Raw genomic sequence first — 22,899 nt, 5'->3', positions numbered from 1 at the left:
GCTCCCCCCACCCCTCACCTGCCTGCTCTGACTAGTCCCCTTGGGACTCTGCTGCCCACACAAGCCATCCCACCCCTGCCACCCTTCGTTTTCCCACAGACTTGGACATTCAGGACTCATTTGCACATCTGCACAGGTTGAGCTGTCTCGGTGATGGTTACATATTCTGTCATTGTGTTTCAAGTATATACATCTATTTGCCTGGTCCCCTCCCTTATCTGACCAACTCCTGTGGGGCAACTGCTTCCTCTACCATTGCTTCTGGGAGTGCCCGGAGTTCAATCATCATTTACTGGCAATGAAGTCAGAAGGGAGAATGCTTGGCCATGGAGTCAAGAAGTAGGTGCAGAAGAGATCACAAGGGGCAGTAAAAAGAAAACTGGACTGACAGTCAGGTTATAAGCTTCTGCCACTGACCAGCCACCTTGACCTTGACCAAGAGGAAGCTGAAGGGAGGGGCGTCTGGGTGTCTCAGTCAGTTAAGGCTCTACCTTCAGCTCGGGTCATGATCTCAGGGTCCTGGGATCGAGCCCCACGTCGGGCTCCCCACTCAGTGAGGAGTCTGCTTGTCGCTCTGCCCCCTTCTTCTGCCCCTCCTCCCACTTATGTTCTCTTTCTCTCATAAATAAAATATTTACCAAAAAAAAAAAAAAAAAAAAAAAGAGGAAGCTGAAGGGGGAGAGAAGTTTACTTGTAGAGAGCAGGTGACCATAATACCTGTGGGAAGAGGATGATTTTTTTCAGACCAAAGAACCAGAAGGGAGTTTCCTGAAATATAGCACCAAGGACATCCACAGGAAGACAGTAGAAGGCTAGACAGAAAGTTTTGCTAACCAAGGACTCAATACGGCTTCCAGGCCTGCCAGACTCAACAGGAAAAGAAACCAAAGCTTGCACAGCAATGTGACCATATTTAACACTACTTAACTGTACACTCAGACATGGCTAAGATGATAACTTTTATGTTATGTGCATATTACCCCAATTAATCATGATACTAAGAGAAAGAAACTAAAGCAAGTAATGTCACCAGTGGGATTTTTCTGAGGGATGCTTGATGCAAAAGGTAGAGGTGGGAGAAAGACATTATCAATCCAGTGATTTTTCACTATTGCCTGGGTTTTCATTGTTCTGAAAAAAAAAAAAAATGTGTGTGACACACATTTGTCAGACAAGATGAAGTGATTTAAATTAATCTGGTTCAGAGAACTTCAGAATAATTTTCCGGGGTCTTCAAAGGAATAAGGAGCTAGGCGAAGGCATTAGGATGCATGGGCTGGAAGGTTCATCCACAGGCTCAAGCAGCTCTGGCCCCCTTCTTCTATCACTGCTATCGTGTTGTGTTCCTCCGTCCATGCCAGGGGCTTACAGAGGGTTGAAGGGACACTAGTTAGTAATATGCTCATCTGGCATTTGCCCTATGGCAGGGAAGTACAAACACATGCACAAGACACAGTTAAGTAAATGGAGTCACTCTGTGCCCCGTCTGTGCACCACCACAGTCTTCCTGGATTATTGCAAGAGCTCCACCAACTCTCCTGGTTTTCACTCTGCTCCTTCCACCATCTGTTTTTCCATAAAACCACCAAAGTGATTCTTAAAAACCTTAAGTTAGCTCATGTCACACTTCTGATCAGAGCCTTCCAGGGCCTTCCCATCTCTCCCTACAGAGGCAAGCTCCTTATAATGCTCTCCGAGGTGATGTCTGGCCCCTTGTTTCCTGGCACCCGTGTCCTACTGCCCTTTCCAGATTCATCCGTTTCAGCCACCCTGGCGTCCCCCAGTTTCTCAAACACTTCAAGCACAACCTCATCTCAGGGGGATGCATTAGCTTTCCACTCTGCCTGAGACACTTTTCTTCTCAATATCCACAAGCCCTCTGCCCTTTCTTTAGGTCTCTGTTCAATTATCACCCTATTAGCTTCACTTCCTTGATGACCCCATTGAAAATGGCAAGTTTTCCTCCCCATCCCACACCCTCCCTATCCCACTTTACCTGGCTTGATTTTTCTCCACTGTATTAAATGCCACCTAACATATTACATATTACATATTTCATTGTATATTAGCTTAGTGCCTCTGTCCTTCCACTAATGAGGGCAAGGACTTTGTGTTGTTTGCTCCGTTAACTCCATCAGTGTCTGATGGGTACTCAGAAAATATTTGTTGAGGGGCGCCTGGGTGGCTCAGCTGGTTAAGCGTCTGTCTTTGGCTCAGGTTATGATCTTGGGGTCATGGGATCGAGCCCCGTGTTGGGCTCCTTGCTCAGTGGGGAGTCTGATTCTCCCTCTCCCTCTGCCCATTCCCCCTACTCATGCATGTGCACTCTCACTCTCTCTCAAATAAATAAATAAAATCTTAAAAAAAAAAAAATTTGTCAAATGAATTAAGGGCCCAAATGACTTGCAGTTAAGCAACTAACTGCACACATAGTTACAGAACTAACAGAAAGTCTATGTGTGTATCTGAAAAAAAGGCAGAAGGAAGCATACGGTCACAGCAAGCTCCTTTCATTTAGGGCAACTTTCTTCAGAGATAAATAAATGCAAACTCAAGGCAAAGCTATTTAGAAAAGACAGGGGGGAAAATACAAAATAAACTCGCCCCAGTATTAAGATGGCCCTCTTAGTCAAGAAATCCCTGGAGTTAGCAACAGCACGTAGGATAGTCAAGCTGCCTCCAAAACCCACTGTTGTTGAGTGAATTTCAGGCGTCACTAACATAAATCTGACCTAAAAACAATTATTTGCATTCAGATATATTCTCATAAGTTCTCTGGTTCACCGTGTGAGCCACTGTACTCTCTTTGGCTTCCTGATCCGTTTTTCTGCCCAGGGCCCAAAACAGTACCCTTTGAATATAATGCAACTCTCTTGCCTAGAGACAGTAGAGTCTTTCAATTCCCATGACTTAGACAATGAGTTTACCATGTTAAGAATAGAAAGGGTGGTCCATGGCCATTAATTACATCTTAATGAGAAATACCAGTAGGAGGTACAGAGTCGGGGAGGCAAACAGGTTCAGAAAGTCTATTGCTATTGCTAATATATCTGACTCAGAAGCTATAAATCTTTTAAAGAAGTCTGCTTTTCCTTCCTGAGGCTTTACCTATTTAGTGAAAAACCGCATACTCATGGCTCTGCGTAATATATGATGTTTATTAAATATTCTGAAAAAAAATGCTATTTATTGCAACCATTGTAGTGGGAGTCAGGGACTCAGATCTATTACACTGATCATTTCTATTTGTCCCATTAATGTTCCACTCTTATTGGAGGCAAGAGAAATGGCAAAGACTTGGAAACCCATGAATTTGGTAATTTAAAGACAGTTCATCCACCCGAGTGCTCAGAGGCTCTCTGGAGCCAGGACACTGCAGAGAGCAAGATGAACGCGTCTCTGCTCTCACAGAGCCCTGATGGGAACAACCTGTCTGGAAATGATTCTAAAGTCAATACCACAAGGGTAGAGATTTTTGATTGCTTTGATTTATGAGGTATCCCAAGGACCTTGAACAGTGCCGGACACGTAGGTTCTCAGTGACTATTTGTTGAGTGAATAAAGCAAGCCAGCACCTGGCACCTAGCAAGTGCTCACATGTTGCTGTTAGATCACTGAATTTCCAGGCCCTGCCGTGTTGCTCCCCTACACACAGGGCAGAGGCACAAGTCCTCTCCAAGGAAGTCCCGAAGGGGCAATCCATTCACTGTGTATGTGACAAGGCAGACACTCTTGCAGAGTCATGAGAGGTCAGCAGGTTGTAGCCAGGGCCTCAGGAAGGAGGGGTAACTTCTCTGCATCCTCTCCCTCACATCCCAAAATGGAGGTTGAGTGTAAGTTGCCGGGTCCTTCCCAGAACCACGTATGGTTTCTGGTGCTAACTCTATGCACAAATCCAGAAGGTTGAGAAGAGCATTAATGGCTCTTTTTAAGTGGCCATCACATGAAACAGCTACAATGAACTGATTGGTCATGCAGTAACATAAAAAAGATGTCCATTATAACATTCTCCAAAACACTACAGAAAACAGACAAGTTCTTTACATAGGGTAAAACAGAAAAAGATGTCACCGTGGATCATTAGACTAATCCTATGGACCCGATTAGGGAGAAATCCACATGGAAACTATCTAGAATGTCAGTGAAAAAGAAACTGGGGACACACCCATCTTTGTCTATGGGAGAGGATTAATATGGATATGGTGACCATACTATCTCATCCAGAAATCGGTCAACACGATCTGAAACCAGGACACAGTATTTGGAATATGGACTTATTTTTTAAAAATCTGGACTCTATGGTCGGCATGCACATGGATAAATTCTTCAGTATACAGAAGAAACAAACAATGTCAAAGTTCTGCTGGAAAATGAAGATGTAAAGGATATGTTTTCTATTTTCATGACTGTGTCTTCACACTGGAATTGTCAGCCCTGTACCCTGCAGGACTCACCAGCATGCACCCATGATAGCCTGCCAGGGACCTATTTGCACGAAGGGAGGGCGGAGACTTCTAGGAAATGCCCAAGAGTTCACTTCCCATAAGAGGAGACTGACATCTGTACACAGGTCCCAGGAGGACAGCAGTGTTGGACAGGAAAACGGGTGGTCTTGCATACAGTAGGCTGTGAGTGGCTCAAACCGCTCTCTAGCTCCACACCTTCTCCCAGCCATGGAAGCCAGCCTCATGGGGGCGGGGGGTGGTGTTTGGAAGAAGAACCGGGTTGACTCTGTACGGAACCAGAGCACAACACAGGGCCACCCTGCCCTGATTCCTGCACCACAAAGCCAGCTCAGCTGAGGCAGAAGGGTGTCCTTCCAGGGCACAGAGCAACCCCCCCCCCACACACACACCCCCTAGTCATGCAAGGCTGCTCTGCAATGCAATCAGGGCCAGACTGAGCTGTGAGAAGAGGAACAGAAGTGCCAAGCAAGGGTTCCAAGTGCCGGGGTGATACCCAAGAGGGGATGCCTCAGAGACCTGGGGAAGCAGTCCCGAGGGCGCAGGGCTGAGCTGTGAGATCCTGCTCTTGGTTCTGGCTGCTTGCTCCTCGCCTGCTGATTTTGATCGGGCATATCTTAAGGTTCAGCACATCTGGTGGGGCGGTGCAGCCTGGAGCTTGGCACAGGATGCTCTTCCTCCAGAGGCCTCTGGAGCCTTGAGGACCGAGGCTCCATCCTAAACACCCGACTGGCTAGGGTACTAGTACTAACTGAGCCCGTGGGATTGGCCACGTGGGGGAGCCCGCAGGGGAAGAAGCAGTAGAGGACTGGGGCGCTGGAGTCCTTCATGACCTTCCCAGGCAAACGGATTACTGGGTCTTCGTGTTCCTAAAGCACTTTGTTCCTCCTCCTCTCGTGCCTCCATCTGTCTCAGGGAGTGCTATTCCAGCGTCCATTATAGTTGGAGGCAGCTTCAGTTAATGCGGAGTCTCTGGTTCCAGCCCGGGAATTAAACAGGGGGTGGGGCTAACTTCCTCCCTTTTGCATCCTGCACAGCAATTCTGGCTGCATCGGACCCACAGCCGGTGAAGTTCTGTCGATACCCAAGTTTCAAGAGGCAGCCACAGAGCAGAAGGCAGGGGCACGAAGACATTCACTATTTCAGAAGGTTTGGTTTGTGCCGAATTCGTCACTCTGAATCTCGTGCTCACAGCGGCTTGCCTTCCACATTTAGAAGACGTTTCATGTTCATTTCTGATTTTCAGTTGGCAAAGGCTCCTATCACTTGTGAGCTCATCTGTCTCCCCTGCAATCTCATAATGAGTTGTTATTTATCTTTAAAATGCTGCACCATCCCTAGGACGGCCCTGAAATTTTTATAGTATAAGTAAATGTCACTTAGTTACAGAGGCTTCTGTGACCTGAAACCGAGCTGCAATTCAGGAATAAGTGAAGCCCACCTCCAGCAGCCAAACCGCTATCTCAAAGGCCTCACACTAATGTCCAGGAACTTTACTTGCAGGTAAAGGACATTGGTCACCTATATTAGTTATCCAAATGTAAAACCATAACCGGGTTATTTGCTCATGATTCTGTGGCTTAGCAAATTGGGTTCGACTCAGCCAGGTGGTTCTTCTGCTGGCTTTGCCTGGAATGAGGTATGTGCCTGCGCTGAGCTCCCAGCTCGGCTGGGGCTGGAAAGTCTAAGAGGTCCCCACTCACACATGTGGCAGGTGGCTCTGGCGACTGGCTGGGCCTCTCTCTCCAGGAGATTTCTCACCCTCCACAAGAATAGCTCAGGCCTCCTCACAACACAGGTCCCAGGGTTCTGACAAAGCAAGAGCAGAAGCTGAAAGGCTCCTTGTTGTCTGGGCTCAAAAGGTACAGTGTCACTTTTGTCATATTAATCCACCCAAGTCCCCTGATCAAGGCCAGAGTCAGCCTTTAGGGGAAGACGGCTCGCGGGTGTGCTGGAGGGGACGTGTGGTGGCCACGCTAGCCAACAGTATACCACACCCTCATTCACAGCCTTCTGACCACTGTTTAGATAAAATTCTAATACAATTTTTATTTGGCTTTTCGGCCCACAGTACATTATTCTAATACAGCAAATGAGAATTGTCAGTAGGCTTGTTTGCTAAAGGTGGGTATGTGAGAGTACCAGAGATAGCCTGTTGAAAGCTTCAGAGCAAGAAAAGTAAAAGAGGCAATTCTAAGGACCTAAGTTGACAACTCGAGAAGCCTAAACAGAGTTGTCATTTATGGGATGCACACAAGGAAATCGTGATGCCCCTGCAATACCCTTATATTCTTATTAGAACAGCCTAGAGCAAATGATGATCATAGTGATGAGCTTTAACAATCACAAATTGTAAGAAGCAGAGTAGAATAGCACATTTTTCTAAAAGATTTTATTTATTTGAGAGAGAGAGACACAGAGAGAGAGAGAGAGAGCGCGCACATGAGTGGGGGGGGCAGTAGGGAGAGGGACAAGCAGACTCCCCACTGAAGCCAGACATAGGGCTTGATCCCAGGAACCCTGAGATCATGACCTGAGCCGACATCAGACGCTTAACCCACTGAGCCACCCAGGGGCCCCAGAATAGCACACTTTTAAAAGATTTTCATTATAAGTTATTTGTGAAATTTTTGATGCTTTAAGGGGCCGGCATTATTCATACAACAAATTATGCATTCCTTAGTGACTTGCATGAACGAGGAACAATGAAACCCTGTGAGAATACAAACTTCAATACTGTGTGTGTGTGTGTGTGTGCGTGCGTGTGAGAGACAGAGACAGAGAAAGAAAGCGATACGGAGAGTCAGAGAAAGACAGAGAGAAAGCGAGCATTTGGCTTCTCTGCTTTGCCTCCAAGCACTCCTGTTAAGTAAGAAGTGAAGCAGAAGACAAACTGTATCTTAGCGGGGAGGTGGGAGGGAAGTGAAGAGGGAGAATGAGCTCAGGAAGTGGAAAGGCCCGGGAAGGTGGAGCTCTGTGTCCCCAGTGTCCTCCCATCCCCAGGTCTGGGGGTCACTGAAAGAACAGACACCAACAAACACAGATTCCTGGACTTGCTACTGTGTGGAGTCCCAGCCAGGAAGCCTAGTGGGACTAAGAGATAGCAAGAAAGCCAGCAAGGCTGGGGTGCAGTGAACAAGGAGAAAGGGGTTCCACATGAGGTCAGAGAGCCTGGGGTGTGGGCGGCAGACCCCAGAGTCTGGGAGGGTGGGCAGAAGTGAGACAGGAACCCCAGCAGAAGATGGATCTCGCCTGACTTCAGCTGCTATAGTGGGGTGCAACCTCGGGAACAGGTAGTTAGAGACAAGACCCCAGCCCCAACAACTCGCAGTGTTTCTCTTTATAAGTCCTTAAAGAAATTGTGGAGGCACCCATCCCTTGGGATTACTTATAGCTAAGTATTTTTTCCCAGCCCACTAAAGGACCCCAAATCATCCCCATTGACATTTAAGCCAAAGCAGAACAGCGCCACCAGGTGGCGCCAAGGTAAAGCCAGGATGGGATGGATTTGGCTCATCCCTCAGAGGGCAGCTGACCTCCCACCACGGGTTTACTGCTGGGCTGGGGTCACATCCCTCGTTTCATTACCTCACAGTAATGTGACCCTGTGTTTCAGGCAACTGAAATTTCTGGACCCCATGTACAGCGAGGTTTTATTGTATTAACTTAGTGTTTAATTCTCGTGTTCATTCATTGGATTTTTTTTTTTTTTTTAAAGAATTTATTTATTTTAGAGAGAGATAGAGAGCATGAGTGGCAGGAGGGGCAAAGGGAGAGGGAGAGATAGAATCTCAAACACGGAGCCTGACACAGGGCTCGATCTCACAACCCTTAGATCAGCCAAAGTCAAGAGTTGGATGCTTAACCAACTTAGCCACCCAGATGCCCCTATTTACTGGATTTTCTTAAACTGAAGCACACTTATCTAAACTCTCATTCTTCTAGATAAACAGTCAATTTTGGAACTAAAAGGTTATGTTAGTGTAGAGCTTCAATAAATGACTGTTGTTAAGATGTGGTCAGGTCAAAAGCCAGAAATGCTTTATTTGCAACGGTCATACATAAAGTTCTTAAATCTTCAGGTTAATATCCACGTGTCCACTAAAGAAGAACATATTTTTTTCATAACACTCATAGCAGACTCATATATTATGATATATAAACCTTCTTCTAAAAACAACAGTGCAAGAATATATATATATAAAAGTCAATTTTCCATTCTCAAGTCCTGAATGTTCCCAGACCTGAAAATGTAAATGTCGAGCCAGAAGCTAATTTCTTGGAAAAAATATGCATGTTGTATAGGCAGCTCTCACATTGCTGAGATCTCATATTCTCCCTTTCCACACCCACGACTGTGAGCTGTGTAACCGTACAATAAACCCCTTCAAAGATACACACCGACGGTGCCAAAATCTCCTTCCTTCTCATCACAGACACTCTCCATGTTTGGTTATCTTCAGGTTACTTGAGGCAACTGGCCTTATGTTTCACTGTCTTCTTTTTAATTTATTCTTCAGTAAAGTAAAATAAAGGCGTCAGTAGTTTGATACTGATCTTCTAATATCCTACTCTGGCTTTGAGTTGCTGCTTCCAAAACTGACTGGGATAAATACACAGGATCCTTTGTTGTTGCGGGTTTCTGTGACGGGAATAGAAACGCTGGTAACAAGTAATCCATGTCCCCAGATACTATAATGCCTAACCTATACATGATTTACCCTGGGATCTGTTGGGACCACAGTTTTCTAAGGCAGTTAAGTCAAGTGATTTTCATGTGTTAACTTGATTTAATAGTACACATTAAAATCCTATGAACTTAATTACATAAAATGAGCACAGTTAGCCGTAGCACAACCACTATACAGAAAGATATTGCATATGATTAATGTGTTGGGCTGAGCCATAGGTCCCTGGGGGCAGTATGCTATGTGACCCACCTGCTGGGGGAAAACATCTAGGACTTACTTATAATCCTGGAGCAGAACTGTGATGACTTCATGAATCATGGAATAAAGTCACTGTACAAGATCTTAGAGGAACTTTCTAAAACCCCGCTGAATGCTTGTGTTCCCTCCCTCGCTGTCTCTCTGTCAAATAAATAAATAAAATCTTAAAAAAAAAAAAAAAAACAAGATTTTTTTTGGGGGGGGGGTCTACTAAACATTAAATTAACTCCTGAAAAAAACCCTTCTTATTCTAACATTTGGTAATCCCAAACCCAACAGGTTCCCAGTCAAAAGTCCCACCTAGTAATAGAGCACCAAAATAGAAACTGACAGAAATGAGGGTAGAATGAGACAGTTCAATAATAATATTGGAGACCTCAATACCCTGCTTTCAGTAATGGATAGAAATGCTAGGACAAGATCAACAAGGAAAGAGAAGACTTGAACAACATGACGAACCAGCTACACCTAACCAACAGCTATAGGATACTCCATCCAAGAGCAACAGCATATACATTATTCTCAAGTACACGCTGAACATCTCCAGGAGAGACCACATGCGAAACCGTAAAACAAACCTTGATAAAGTTTAAAGTATTGAAATAATAAAAGTATGTTCTCTTACTGCAACAGAATGAAATTAGAAACCAGAAATCACTAACAAGAAAAAAATTTGAGAAACTCACAAGTATGTATAAACTAAGCAAAACTCTCCTAAATAACTAATGAATCAAAGCAGTCAAAGGGAAATTAGGAAATACTTTGAGATGAATGAAAATGAAGGCACGACTTACAAAAACATATGGAATGCAGCTAAAACTATGCTTAGAGGAAACTTTATGGCTATAAATGCCTATATTAAGAAAGAAGACATATCAAAACCAGTAACCTTATCTTCCACCATGATGCTGGAAAAAGAACACACTAAACCTCAAACAAGCAGAAGGAAGAATATAATGAAGATTAGGGTGGAATTTAACAATATAAAGAATAAAGAAACAATAGAGAAAAGTCGATGAGGGGTGCCTGGGTGATTCAGTCGGTTAAGTGTGTGCCTTGGGCTCAGGTCATAATCTCAAGGTCCTGGGATCGAGCCCCATGTTGGGCTCCCTGTTCATGGGGAGTCTGCTTCTGCCTCTGGGCCTCCCTCTGCTCATGCTCTTTCTCTTAAATAAATAAATAAAAATCTTAAAAAAAAAAAGTCGTGCTCACTTTGGCAGCAAATACACTAAAAAAAAAAAAAAAAAAAAGGTCAGTGAAACCAAAAGCTGTTTCTTTGAAGAGGCCAACAACACTGACAAACCTTTAGCTAGGGAAGAAAAAGAGAGAAAACTCAAATTACTAGAATTAGAAATGAAAGAAAACTCATTATGACTAACCTTATAGGGAAAAAAAAGGAATTTTAAAGGAATACTATGAACACCAGTATATCAATAAATTAGATAACTTAGGATGATATAGAAAAATTCCTAGAAAGACAAAACCAATAAACTGTACCAAGAAGAAACAGACTATCTGAACAGAACTATAATGAATAAAAGAGATCAAATTAGTAAAAACAAACAAACCAAAAACTCAAAACTACCCATAAAGAAAAGCTCAGGCTCATATATCTTTGCTGCTGTATTCTACAAAACATTTAAAGAAGAATCGAAACAATTATTCACAAATTCCTTCAAAAACAGGAGGAAGACCTGCCAATTCCTTCTATGAGACCAGCATTACCCTGATACCAAATTCAGACAAAGACATCACAAGGAAAGAAAACTACAGACCAATACTTCTTGTAAAAATGAGTGCAGAAAGACTCAACAAAAAGGTACAAAACAATACAGCTACATATATAAAAAGCATTATACATCATTTCCAAGTGGGATTTATCACAGGAATGCAAGCGTAGTTTAACATCCAAAAGTAATAAATATAATATACACCATATCAATAGAATAAAAGACAAAAACCACACAATCATCTCAAAGATGCAAAGAAACTCACAAAATTCAACACCTTTTCATGATAAAAGCCCTCAGTATACTATGAATACAAGGAAACTTCATCACCCTGATAAAGGCATCTATGAAATCCTAGAGCTAATATCACATTTATTGGTGAAAGACTGGATGCTTTCCTGCTAAGATCAGAAACAAAACATGGATATCTATTCTCACCACTTATATTTAACATGGTACTGAAGGCTGTAGCCAAGGCAATTAGGCAAGAAAAAGAATTAAAAACATCCAGATTGGGAAGGAAAAGGTACAATTTCTCTGTTCACAGATGATATGAGCTTATATACATAGAAAATCTTAAGAAATCCACTACAAAAACCTAGATAACTATTGAGATAAGTAAATTGACAGATATTTGATGTTTATGGATAGAAAGGCTGAATAATGTCAACATGTCCGTTCTTCCCAACATGATCTACAGATTCAGTATAATCCAAATAAAAAAATGCCAGCAAGTTATTTTGTGGCTATAAACAAACTAATTCTAAAGTTTACATAGAAAGGCAAAAGACCCAATATAGCCAACATACTAATGAAGGAGAAGAATACAGTTGGAAGGCTGATGCTACCCTACTTCAAGACTTATTTTAAAGCTACAGCAACAGGCATGCCTGGGTGGCTCAGTTGTTAAGTGTCTGCCTTTGGCTCGGGTCATGATCCCAGGGTCCTAGGATCGGGCCCCGCATCAGGCTCCCTGCTCCACGGGAAGCCTGCTTCTCCCTCTCCCACTTCCCCTGCTTGTGTTCCCTCTCTCGCTGTGTCTCTCTCTGTCAAATAAATAAATAAAATCTTAAAAAAAAAAAAAATAAAGCTACAGCAATGAAGACAATTTGGTGTTGGCAAAAGAAAAGTCAAACAGATCAATGGAACAGAATAGTGAGTCAAGAAATAAAGACATAATCAACTAATTTTTGACAAAGGAGCAAAAGCAATACAATGGAACAAAGATAGGTTTTACAGCAAATGGTGCTGGAAAAGCTGGAAGTCCACATGCAAAAAACTTGAATCTAGACACAGACTTTACACCTTTCACAAAACTAACACAAAATGAATCACAGATCTAAATATAAAATGAAAACCATAGAACTCTTGCAAGATAACAGGGTGCTTGGGTGGCTCAGTCGGTTGAGTGTCTGACTCTTGATTTCGGTTCAGGTCACAATCTCAGGGTCATGGGATTGAGCCCTGTGTCAGGCTCCACACCTGCTTGGGCTTCTCCCTCTCTCCCTGCCCCTCCCCCACTCACATGTGTGCATGTGTTTTCTTTCTCTCTCTCTCTCTCTCTCAAAAAAAACCCCCCAAAAACAAACAAAAAAACCCAACAAACTCTTAGATAACATGAAAGAAAACCTACATGACTTGGGTATGGCAATGACTTTCTAGATACCGACGGCACAATCCAAACACCAACACCAAACACAATCCATGATAAAAATAATCAATAAGCTGGACCTCATTAAAATTAAAAATGTCTCTGTTAAAAACAATATCAGGAGAATTAGAAGACAAGCCACACACTGGGAGAAAATATTTACTAAAGATAACCTGATAAAGAACTGTTACTCAAAATAATCAAAGAACTCTTAAAACTCAACAATAAAAAAAACAAGCAACCTGATTAAAAAAATGGGCCAGAGACCTTAATAGACACCTCACCAAAGAAGATTTATAGATGGTAAATAAGCACATGAGAAGATGCTCCACATTATATGTCATCAGGGAAATGCCAATTAAAGCCACAATGAGACACCACTACATACCTATTAGAATGGACAAAATCCAGAACGCTGACAACACCAAAGGCTGGTGAGGATGTAGAGCAATAGGAACTCTCATCCATTGCTGGTGGGAATTAAAAATTCCACTCCTTTTTAGGGCAGTGAAAATATTCTGTATAGTATTATAACGATGGATATATGCCATTATACATTTGTCCAAACCCTGCAATGTACAACACCAAGAGGGAACCCTAATGTAAATTACAGACTTCAGGTGATTATGAATTGCAAAAGGAGGCTCATCAACTCTAACAAAGGTACCATTTTGTTGAGTAACCCTGATAAGGGGAAAGGCTTTATGTGTGTGAGGGAAAAGGGTAAATGGGAAATCTCTGTGCCTTTTGCTCAATTTTGCTGTGAACCTAAAACTTCTCCCAAAAAAAAATTCTTTTGGAAATAAAAACTATTACAACTAATAAGTGAGTTCAGCAAGTTTGCAGGATACAGGATCTCTCTTAAAAGTCAATTGTATTTTTATATTGTGCAATACACAATCCAAAAATGAAATTAAGAAAACAATTCCATTTACAAAAGCATAAAAAAGAATACAATTCTTAGAAATAAGTTTAATAAAAAGATACTAAAGTTATACTCTGAAAACTACAAAGCATTGTTGAAAGAAATTAAAGAAGATTGAAATGGAAAGACAGCCCATGTTCCTAGATCAGAAAAGTTAATATTGTTGAACGGCAATACTCCCCACATTGATCTACATATTCAATGCAATTCTATCACCCCTGCTGACTTTGTGATAGATATTGACAAACTAATTATAAAATTCCTATGGAATTGCAAGGGACCCAATATCTCAAAATAATCTTCAAAAAGAAAAACAAAATAGGAGTCATCACACTTCATGATTTCAGAAGTTACTACAAAGAAACAGTAATCAAGACACTGTGGTATTGGCATAAGTATACCCTTATCAACCAGGAAAACAGAATTTAGAGTCCAGATATAAACCCATACACCCATGGTTAAATGATTCTCAACTAGTGTGCCAAAACCATCCAAAGGAGAAAGAACAGTCTTGTTAACAAAAGGTGCCAGGACAACTGGATATCCACATGAAAATGAATGAGTTGGACCCTTATCCCATCATATACAAAAACTAACTCAAAATGGATCAAAGACCTAAATATAAGAAATATAAGAGCTAAAGCTATAAAAACTTTTAGAAGAAGACACAGGGATAAATCTTCATGACCTTGGATCTGGCAGTGGATTCTTAGATATGACATCAAAAGCATCAGCAACAAAAGGAAAAACATAAATTGGTTGAAACTTGAAAATATTATGCTACGAAAGAAGCTGGTCATAGAATACCACATATTATGTGATTCCATTTATTCTTTATTTTTTTAAAGTTTTCTTCTATTTATTTGAGAGAGAGAGAGTGTGTGCCCACACAAGTTGGGGAGGAGGGGCAGCGGGAGAAGCAGACTCCCTGCTGAGCAGGGAGCCAGACGCAGGGTTCGATCCCAGGACCCTGGGGTCATGACTTGAGCAGAAGGCAGACAAGGAACTGACTGAGCCACACAGGCGCCCTGTGATTCTGCATTTAAATGAAACTTCCATGATAGGCAAATCTCCATGGAAAGAAAGTGGATTAGTGGTTGTTTAAAGCTAGGTGGAATGAGAGGTAAAGCTTAAAGTGTGTGGTGTTTCTTTGAGGTCATGAAAATGTTCCAAAGTGTACTGTGCTCATGGTGCACTTGTCTGTGAATGTACTAAAAACCAATGAATGGTGACCTGCACAATATGTGAATTCTATCTCAAAAAACAGTTAAAAACAGATGTTTCAAGAAACAGGGTATTAAAAAATTAACTGTGTTCAATATGCTCAGAGATTTAATAAACTGTGAGATTTACAAATATTATATAAAAGAAGATTATATTACAAAAAATAAATAAATAATGAAAAAGAAGTTTCAGAAAATAAAATGAATCAATAAAGTGAAAAATAAATCAAAGGAGCACCTCTAGAATCTTGAGCAAAACACAGAGTGGGAAAACATGAACAACAAAAAAAGAGACATGAATCCATCCAGGAGATCCAATTTAACAGGAGTCAGAAAGTAAAAGAATATAGAGAACAGAGAGGAGAAAGAAAAAAAAAAAGTGGTACATTTTCCCCAGACCTAAAGTGCACAAATCCTCAGATTAACAGCCCCACAGAATTCCTAGCACAAAGAATTTAAACAAATAAACCAACAGAACAAAACCTAAAAGACAAAATCTATGAGTCAACATAGCCTTATAAAATGTCAGGCTAAGGATCCTAAAAAGCTTAGAAGCTTCCAGAGAAAGAGAGAGCGGGGAAAAAAATACCTGTGAAGGTAAGATCAGAAAAAATATTTTTTCACACATGCAAAATCTATCTTTTCTTTCTGGCATCTCTGTCCTGATCTGCAGCTTTGCTGTGAGGAGTTTCTGTTTGGATCTGCTCAGGTGTTAGTCTGCACTTCCAATCTGAGAGCACTTCTGTCTTCAATTCTGAGTAATTCTCGGCTGTCTTCTCTTTAAATTCCCCCTCTTTTCTTCCTTTTTCTTCTGGAACTCCTGTTAATTGGTAAATTTTCTTTTCTTAATCTTTTCTCCTTGTCTTTTACCACTACCTCCAGTTCTTAAGAATTCCTTTCTTTGTGTGGCTTTCCTGTGAATTCCTCAGTACTATCTTCATATTACTAATCATTGCCTTCAATTGCATCTAGTCTAAATATTTTCTCATTAGATTGCATTTCTTTCTCTCAATGACAGAAGTGTTCCTTTCTAAGATTTGTAATAAGATCTACCTGTTCTTGTTTTATCTCTATTTTTCCCCATAAATTCTTGTGTTTTTTTTTTTTAAGATTTTATTTATTTATCTGACAGAGAGAGAGACAGGAGAGAGGGAAACACAAGTAGGGGGAGTGGGAGAGGGAGAAGCAGGCTTCCCGCTGAGCAGGGAGCCCGATGTGGGGCTCGATCCCAATCACGACCTGAGCCGAAGGCAGCCGCTTAACCGACTGAGCCACCCAGGCGCCCCAAATTCTTGTGCTTTTAAAATGGAAGTTCTGTTGTCATTTATCCCTGAAGAGGTATCTTTAAATTTATTTTAAAAAGTCTTTGTCTTTCTGCTCTAGAAAATTAATTTCATCAGCTGTGAATTCATATTCTCATTGCTGTCTTTTTTGTCTGTTTTACTATCATATTTCCCCATTTATTTTGTGGTTTTGATGGGCACACTAATTTTGGAAGGGAGCGGTTTTCCCTTTTTTTATTTTTGCATTTTTTTTTCATTGTCTTTTCTTTCCTGTATTTCAGTGAGATACTCTGTGATTGCTGTTTGGCCCTTAATCCATAATTAGGTCTTAGGATGGCATTTCGGAGTTCCTACTTCATTGTCAGATATGCAAGACAGCCACCATGTGGCTTGATTAAGCTCCTTCTCAAGAAGCTTAAATATTTGTCTGACCACCTTTCCCCCCAGATACCTGACCCCACAATTTCTGATATAGCTCTTGGCAGGAAGTTTACTGCCTTGTTTTTCCTTTCATCGGCAACAGGGTTGGGGTGAACCTCCCCATCCCAGTCTCTGGCTTTTTTCCCCAGAGCTTTACTGAGATATGACTGACATATAACATTGTGTAAGTTTAACATGTATGATGTGTTAATTTGATACAGTTACCTATTGGGATGTGATTACCACCACAGCATTACATAATTCCATCTCATTACATAATTACAACCTGTTACTCCATCATGTTAAATAATTACCATTTCTCTCCTGTGGTGACAACACTTAAGACCTACTCTCCTAGCAACTTCCAAGTATTTAATGCAGTGTTGTTAACTACAACCACAATGATGTGCATTAGATCCCAGAACTTATTCATCCTCTCACTCCTCTTTGATCAACATCTCCCCATTTTCTCCACCCCCAATGGTCACCACCATTTTACTCTGTTTCTATGAGTTCAGCTTTTTTAGATTCCACATGGAAGTGATATTATACAGTATCTCTCTTTCTCTGTCTGACTTATCTCACTTAGCATAATGCTCTCAAGTTCCATCCATGTTGTCAAAAATGGCACAATTTCCTTCTCTTTCTTGGCTGAATAATGTTCCATTATGCATACACACACACACACACACACACACGCACACGCACACGCACACTATATCTTCTTTACCCAGGCTCTGGCTTTCAGCCTTGTTCTTGTGTTCTGCAGATACCAGACACAGGAGGGATGGCTCTGGGTTGGTTAGCTTGCAAATCAAAGACATGTTGTAGTCAAGCCTACTGCTCACTCTAAGGAGGGCCAGTCACTCCCAAGCCAGAAAGGTTTACTAAGATGTCAAAATATCATAAAATACATAAATAAAATACAAAAATAAAAACATGATTAATAGGGAAGTGTTTCAAACATAAAGGCACAGATGCATCTTGACCAAAACTGTGTTTCTGGATTTATCAACTTGAGATTATATCTATCGTTCCCTCATTTTGAAAGACCAGTAACTTATTTATAGCTCCCTTTCTTCTTTTTTTCAATGTTTATATATAATAATATATATACATTAGATATATATTAATAATATGATATATACTTTATATACATAAGACATATATACATTTTCTATTTGTATATATAAATAATGATTTCCTTATTAATTTTAAATAGTATTCTTAAATTTACATTTTCTCCCATCAGTTTTTCAGCACCTCTTGATTTCTTGATTCCTGACATGTGGGATGAGGACATTGGAGGCTGTGCCCTTTGCTCCCTCTTGCACACCCCACCTCTGTCAGCTCACACCTTTACTACTGCAATATCAAGTCTAGTGACATTTACATTCTGACCTGCAGCCCTATCTTTCCAGCTCTGACTACACACAGATGCTGAAATCTGAGATTAAAGAGAGAAAAAACTCGATAGCAGCAATGTAAACATCATTATTCAGTTCATAGCCAAGAAGTGTATTTAATATACTTTGCTTTTTGGTGGGGCTCAATGTCATAAATCCTGAGGCACGTGGAAGAAAATGTTTCCAGTGCTTTTAGATCAAAAGCACATTCTTTTCCTTCCTCCCTCCCTCCCCTTTTACCTTTAAATGCACGGCTTAAAGTCATGCTCTGCTCTAGTTTGTTTCTTCTGGACCACAACTGTCTTACACAGATACCTTTTGTGTTTTTCCCTTAGGTTTCTAACATGTCTTACTTTTACTTCTGTTATTTGCCTTTATGCTAGCTTAATTTCCCCACAAACTTCCAGACATGCTTTTTCTGACAAGTTAAACCCTACACACTTCAGAAATGTCTCTCACAGAGATTTTATGCCCCTTCTTCAATCTTGAAGCTGGATGATCCCATTTCTCTTTCTCCTTGTTTCCTCCCTCACTCGCTTGACTGAGTTTCTAAGATTGAGGGGATCTGAGAGTCACACCCTTAATCTCTTCAAAGAGCCTTTCCTGTGGCTGAATAATCTGAACTCCTGGTCATTCTAAGATTTTAGCAAAAGGCTGGACAGCCACACCTTCGGCTTTTCTCTAGAGCATGCTTTCCTCTTAGTGAATCTCAACCTTCAGTCTTTGCTCGGCAATTTCCTCAGCTAAATATCCAAGGTCGCTGCTTATGAATTCTGCTTTCTGCACAAAAGCAGGGCAAAAATCTTTCTGCCGTACCATGAGAGACGATGGACTCTGAGAAACAACTGAGGGTTCTAGAGGGGAAGGGGTTGGGGGATGGGTTAGCCTGGTGATGGGTATCAAAGAGGGCACGTTCTGCATGGAGCACTGGGTGTTATACACAAACAATGAATCATGGAACACTACATCAAAAACTAATGATGTAATGTATGGTGATTAACATAACAATAAAAAATCTTTCTGCCGTAAGCATCTCCTTTCCTCCAGTTTCCAGGAGCTTCCAATAACATCTTCCTTATGTCCTCCTGAGCCCTGGCCAGCAGCACCTTTAGCATTCACATTGCTGCTAACAATCTATTCATGACAATTGAGGCATTCTGGAAAGGTTCTGGAAAGGTGGCTAGGTTTTTGCCATGTTCCTCACTTCTTTCCATGTCCTCACGAGTGCTACCATGAACGTCCCCATCTGTATTATCAGTCCGTTCAAGGCAATCTATGCTTTTCTGACTTGGTTCCTCAAAACCCTTCCACCCTCTTTCCACTGCTCAATTCTGAAACGATCCCACATTTTTAGGTGTGTTACAGCAGCACCTTATTTCCAGATACCAAAAGCTATACTTGTTCTCTATTGCTGCCTTAAACACCACAGACATTACCATTCAGTTCTGTGTATCAGAGGCCTACAGGGATCTCACTGGGCTGAACTCAGGTGTGAGGAGAGTTGTGTTCCTTTCTGGTGGCTCAAGAGGGACAATCGGGTCCTTCTGCCTTTCCCAGCTTTTAGAAGCTTTTCTCCAGTCCTTGCACATAGTCCCTGACATGTCAGAACCAGCAACACGGTGTCAAGTCCTTCTCTCGCTGTCATCTCTCTCTAATCCAGCTGGGACAGATTCTCTACTTTTAATGATTCATGTGATTAGACTGGGCCCACAGCTGTGAAGCCAGAGAAATACGTGCAGCCAAAATACAATGGTGGGACAGGTAGAGGACAGACATTTCCATTCCAAAAGGGAGAAATAGGGAGGAAGGAGTGACAGGTCCTAAGAAAATCTGAAACCTAGCAAGGCAAATGCCATGAAAACTTAAGGCTCAAGAATAATCCTCTTCGGTTCAATGGATGCACTGAGGCAGCTCTGTTGGGCAGGGGTCCCATACCTGTATTTTTGCTTCGTTGCCCTGCTGGCGAGTCTCTGAGGCTCCACTCCCAAGGCTCCAGACAGATCCATCCCCAAGGCTCCAGGCAGTGGCCGCCTGGCCTGTTGAAAGCACCTGCTCTTTGAAATCAAGGTAGAGGCAGCCTTGCCCCCAACCCTCTGGTGAGAATGGCAGCCCTGATGATCTCTGGATCACCTTTCGAGTCATTCTCCCCTTTTCTTGAAGGATAAAGCATGTTTGCAGCTGAATAGCTCTACTCTTTGGTCCTGTTCCCTTTGGTTTTAAGGGGAAGTGCCTCTGCTGAAAAAATCCCCTCTGTTCCTGGTCCCTGCTGGACACCTTGGGTAACCTCTTTACATAGTGATTGTCCAACCACACCCTTGCTTTTCTCTCCAGAACCAGCTTCCTCATTTTTTGTAGTACGGCTAGGTTCAAAAGTTTCCAAATCTTCAAGCTCTGGTTCCTTTGGGCTTCAGGATCCCTTCAGTGCATCTCTTTCCTCACATCTTACTGTAGGTGGGAAGGAAACCCAAGCTGCTCTTTCAGTACTTTGCTTAGAGATTTCCTCTAAATACTAAACCCCAACTGAAAACCAAATAACCGATCTCACTGCTTGCAAGCTGTCTTCCACAAAACACAAAATAACTCAGCCAAGTGCTCTACTACTTTAGGACAAGGATCAGCGATAATCTGTTCCTCATTTCTGTCTCAGACTTCGCCAGAACTCTCGCACTGCTACCAACATTCTCTGTTACTATCTATGAATTGCCTAGGAAGATGGAGGCTTTCTGTACAGCTCCCCTCTCTCCAATCTGAGACCTCATCAGAATCACCTTTAACATTCATCTTTCTAAGAACAGCCCCTTCATAGAAATCCAGGTTTTCTCCAACAGGTACCTCAAGACTCCTCCAGCCTCTACCCATTATTCAGTTCCAAAGCCACTCCCACAATTTTAGGCATTTCTGACAGTAGCAGCCCATTGCTCAGTGCCAGATCTGCATTAATCAGGGTTTCTTTGGGGAAAAACCCAAAGAACTAATAGGTTGTAAGGAATTGGCTCACCCAATTATAGAGGCCAACAAGTTCCAAGATGTGTAGTCAGCCAACTGGAGATCCAGGAGAGCCAAGGATGTGGTTCCAGTCTGCAATCAAAGGCCTGAGAACCAGGACAGTCATTGGTGTAATTCTAGTCCAAAGGCTAGCGGAGAAGAGACCCAGGAAGAGCTGATGTTTCAGGTCAAGTCCAAAGGGAGAAAAAAGCTGATGTCTCAGTCCAAAGGCTATAAGGCAAGAAGAATTCTTTTACTCAGGAAGGAGCCTTTTTGTTCTCTTCAGGTCTTCAACTGTCTGGATAAGGTCTGCCCACATTAGACAAGGCAGTCTGCTTAACTCAGTCCACTGACTCAAAAACATGTCATCAAAAACACATTCAGAGACACACCCAGTATGTTTGACCAAAGTCTCCGCACCTTGTGGCCCAGTCAGATTGACACATAAAATTAACCATCACAAGGGACATAAAAGAACTGAATAAAGGAGAGACATCTTGTGTTCATGGATTGGAGGACTGACTGTCATAAATCTGTTGACTTCTCCCCCGAAATAATCTTAAATATCAACACACATTAAATCAAAATCTCAAGAGTTTCCATAGAACTTGACAAGACAATCCTGAAATTGACATGAAAGAACAATGGACGAGTTTACTGACATGATTAAGAAGACCAAAGAGGGAATGTAACTTATTAAGATGAGAAGTATAACAAAAGCTGGAGTAATTAAGGGTGTGTGGTGCCGAGGTACAGGGGCTATGTGAAGAACTGAAAACAGAGAGAAGGCATTACAGTCAACGGGACTCTTTAATAAATGGTGCTAGGAGTATCCACCCTAAAGAAAAAAAAAGCAGAATTAGATGTCTACTTCATGCCATGCAAAAGATGAATTTTAGGCATTAAAAAGCTAAATGGGAAAAGAAAATCTTTAAGTTTTTCAAAATCTGTAGAAGAGTATCTTCATAATCTTAGGGTAATGTGATGTTGTGATTCATAAGAAATACATATTTGGTCATTCAGATGATCAAAATATATTTCTCATATATATTTGGTCTTTGTGTCCACAGTTCCTGGCTGATTTCCTGAGCAATAAGAGCAATGGGAACATCTGTTGTTATAATATTTGGTCTCTTGTCTTCAGTTCCTAGAACCTTTTTAGAGCTATAAAGGTGAAGCAAGAAGTGTTGTTTCTCATAACAAGCCCCTTTCTGCAACTGGGTTTTCGTTAATGAGATGACTTTTGGGAAGTTCCTAAGGATGGGGGCTGGTGGCCAGGAGAACCAACCCGGAACTTTTAGTCCCCAACCCCCTGATTTCCAGGAGGGAAAAGAGGCTGGAGGTTGAAACTATCACCCATGGCTCATGATTTAGTCACTTGTGCCCATGTAATAAAGCTCTTGCAAAAACCCAAAAGCTGGGTGTTGGGAAAGCTTCCAGGTTGGTGAACCAGAGTGCTTCCACAAGAGCATTCTGTTCATAATCTCACCCTATGTATCTTTTCATCTGGCTGTAGATTCATATCCTTTAATATCCTTTGTAATAAACCAGTAATCTAGTGAGTAAACAGTAAGCAACAATTTGCCAAAGAGGACATCTGAATGGTCAATATGCACGTGAAAAGCAAGCAAGGAATTGTTAATTAAAACCATAAAAAGATATCATCCATTTCATAAGCACTGGATTGGAAAAAAATCCAAAGTCTTCAAGACAAAATGTTAGCAAGGATATATTCCCAGTATAAATTTGTACAAACACTATGGAGATGCTATTAGATACTATCTAATTTAATATAGATAATTAAATATTAGCCATTTGGTAATATTTTTAAGAGGTAAATATGCTCATAACTTCTGACCTCAGA

The 22,899-nt window shown here is 41.6% G+C and overlaps 1 protein-coding gene across 1 annotated transcript in view; it reads right to left on the bottom strand.

Moving 5' to 3' along the window:
* The window catches only part of SLC35F3 (solute carrier family 35 member F3), a 375,837-nt gene that overhangs the window by 236,213 nt on the left and 116,725 nt on the right, over window positions 1–22,899 (bottom strand). The gene's annotated exons all lie outside the window — the stretch shown is intronic.

This window comes from Halichoerus grypus, chromosome 7, assembly GCF_964656455.1.
Source record: "Halichoerus grypus chromosome 7, mHalGry1.hap1.1, whole genome shotgun sequence".
Lineage (NCBI taxonomy): Eukaryota > Metazoa > Chordata > Mammalia > Carnivora > Phocidae > Halichoerus > Halichoerus grypus.
Note: the sequence above shows the minus strand (reverse complement) of the source record. Positions and strands in the feature narration are given on the sequence as shown.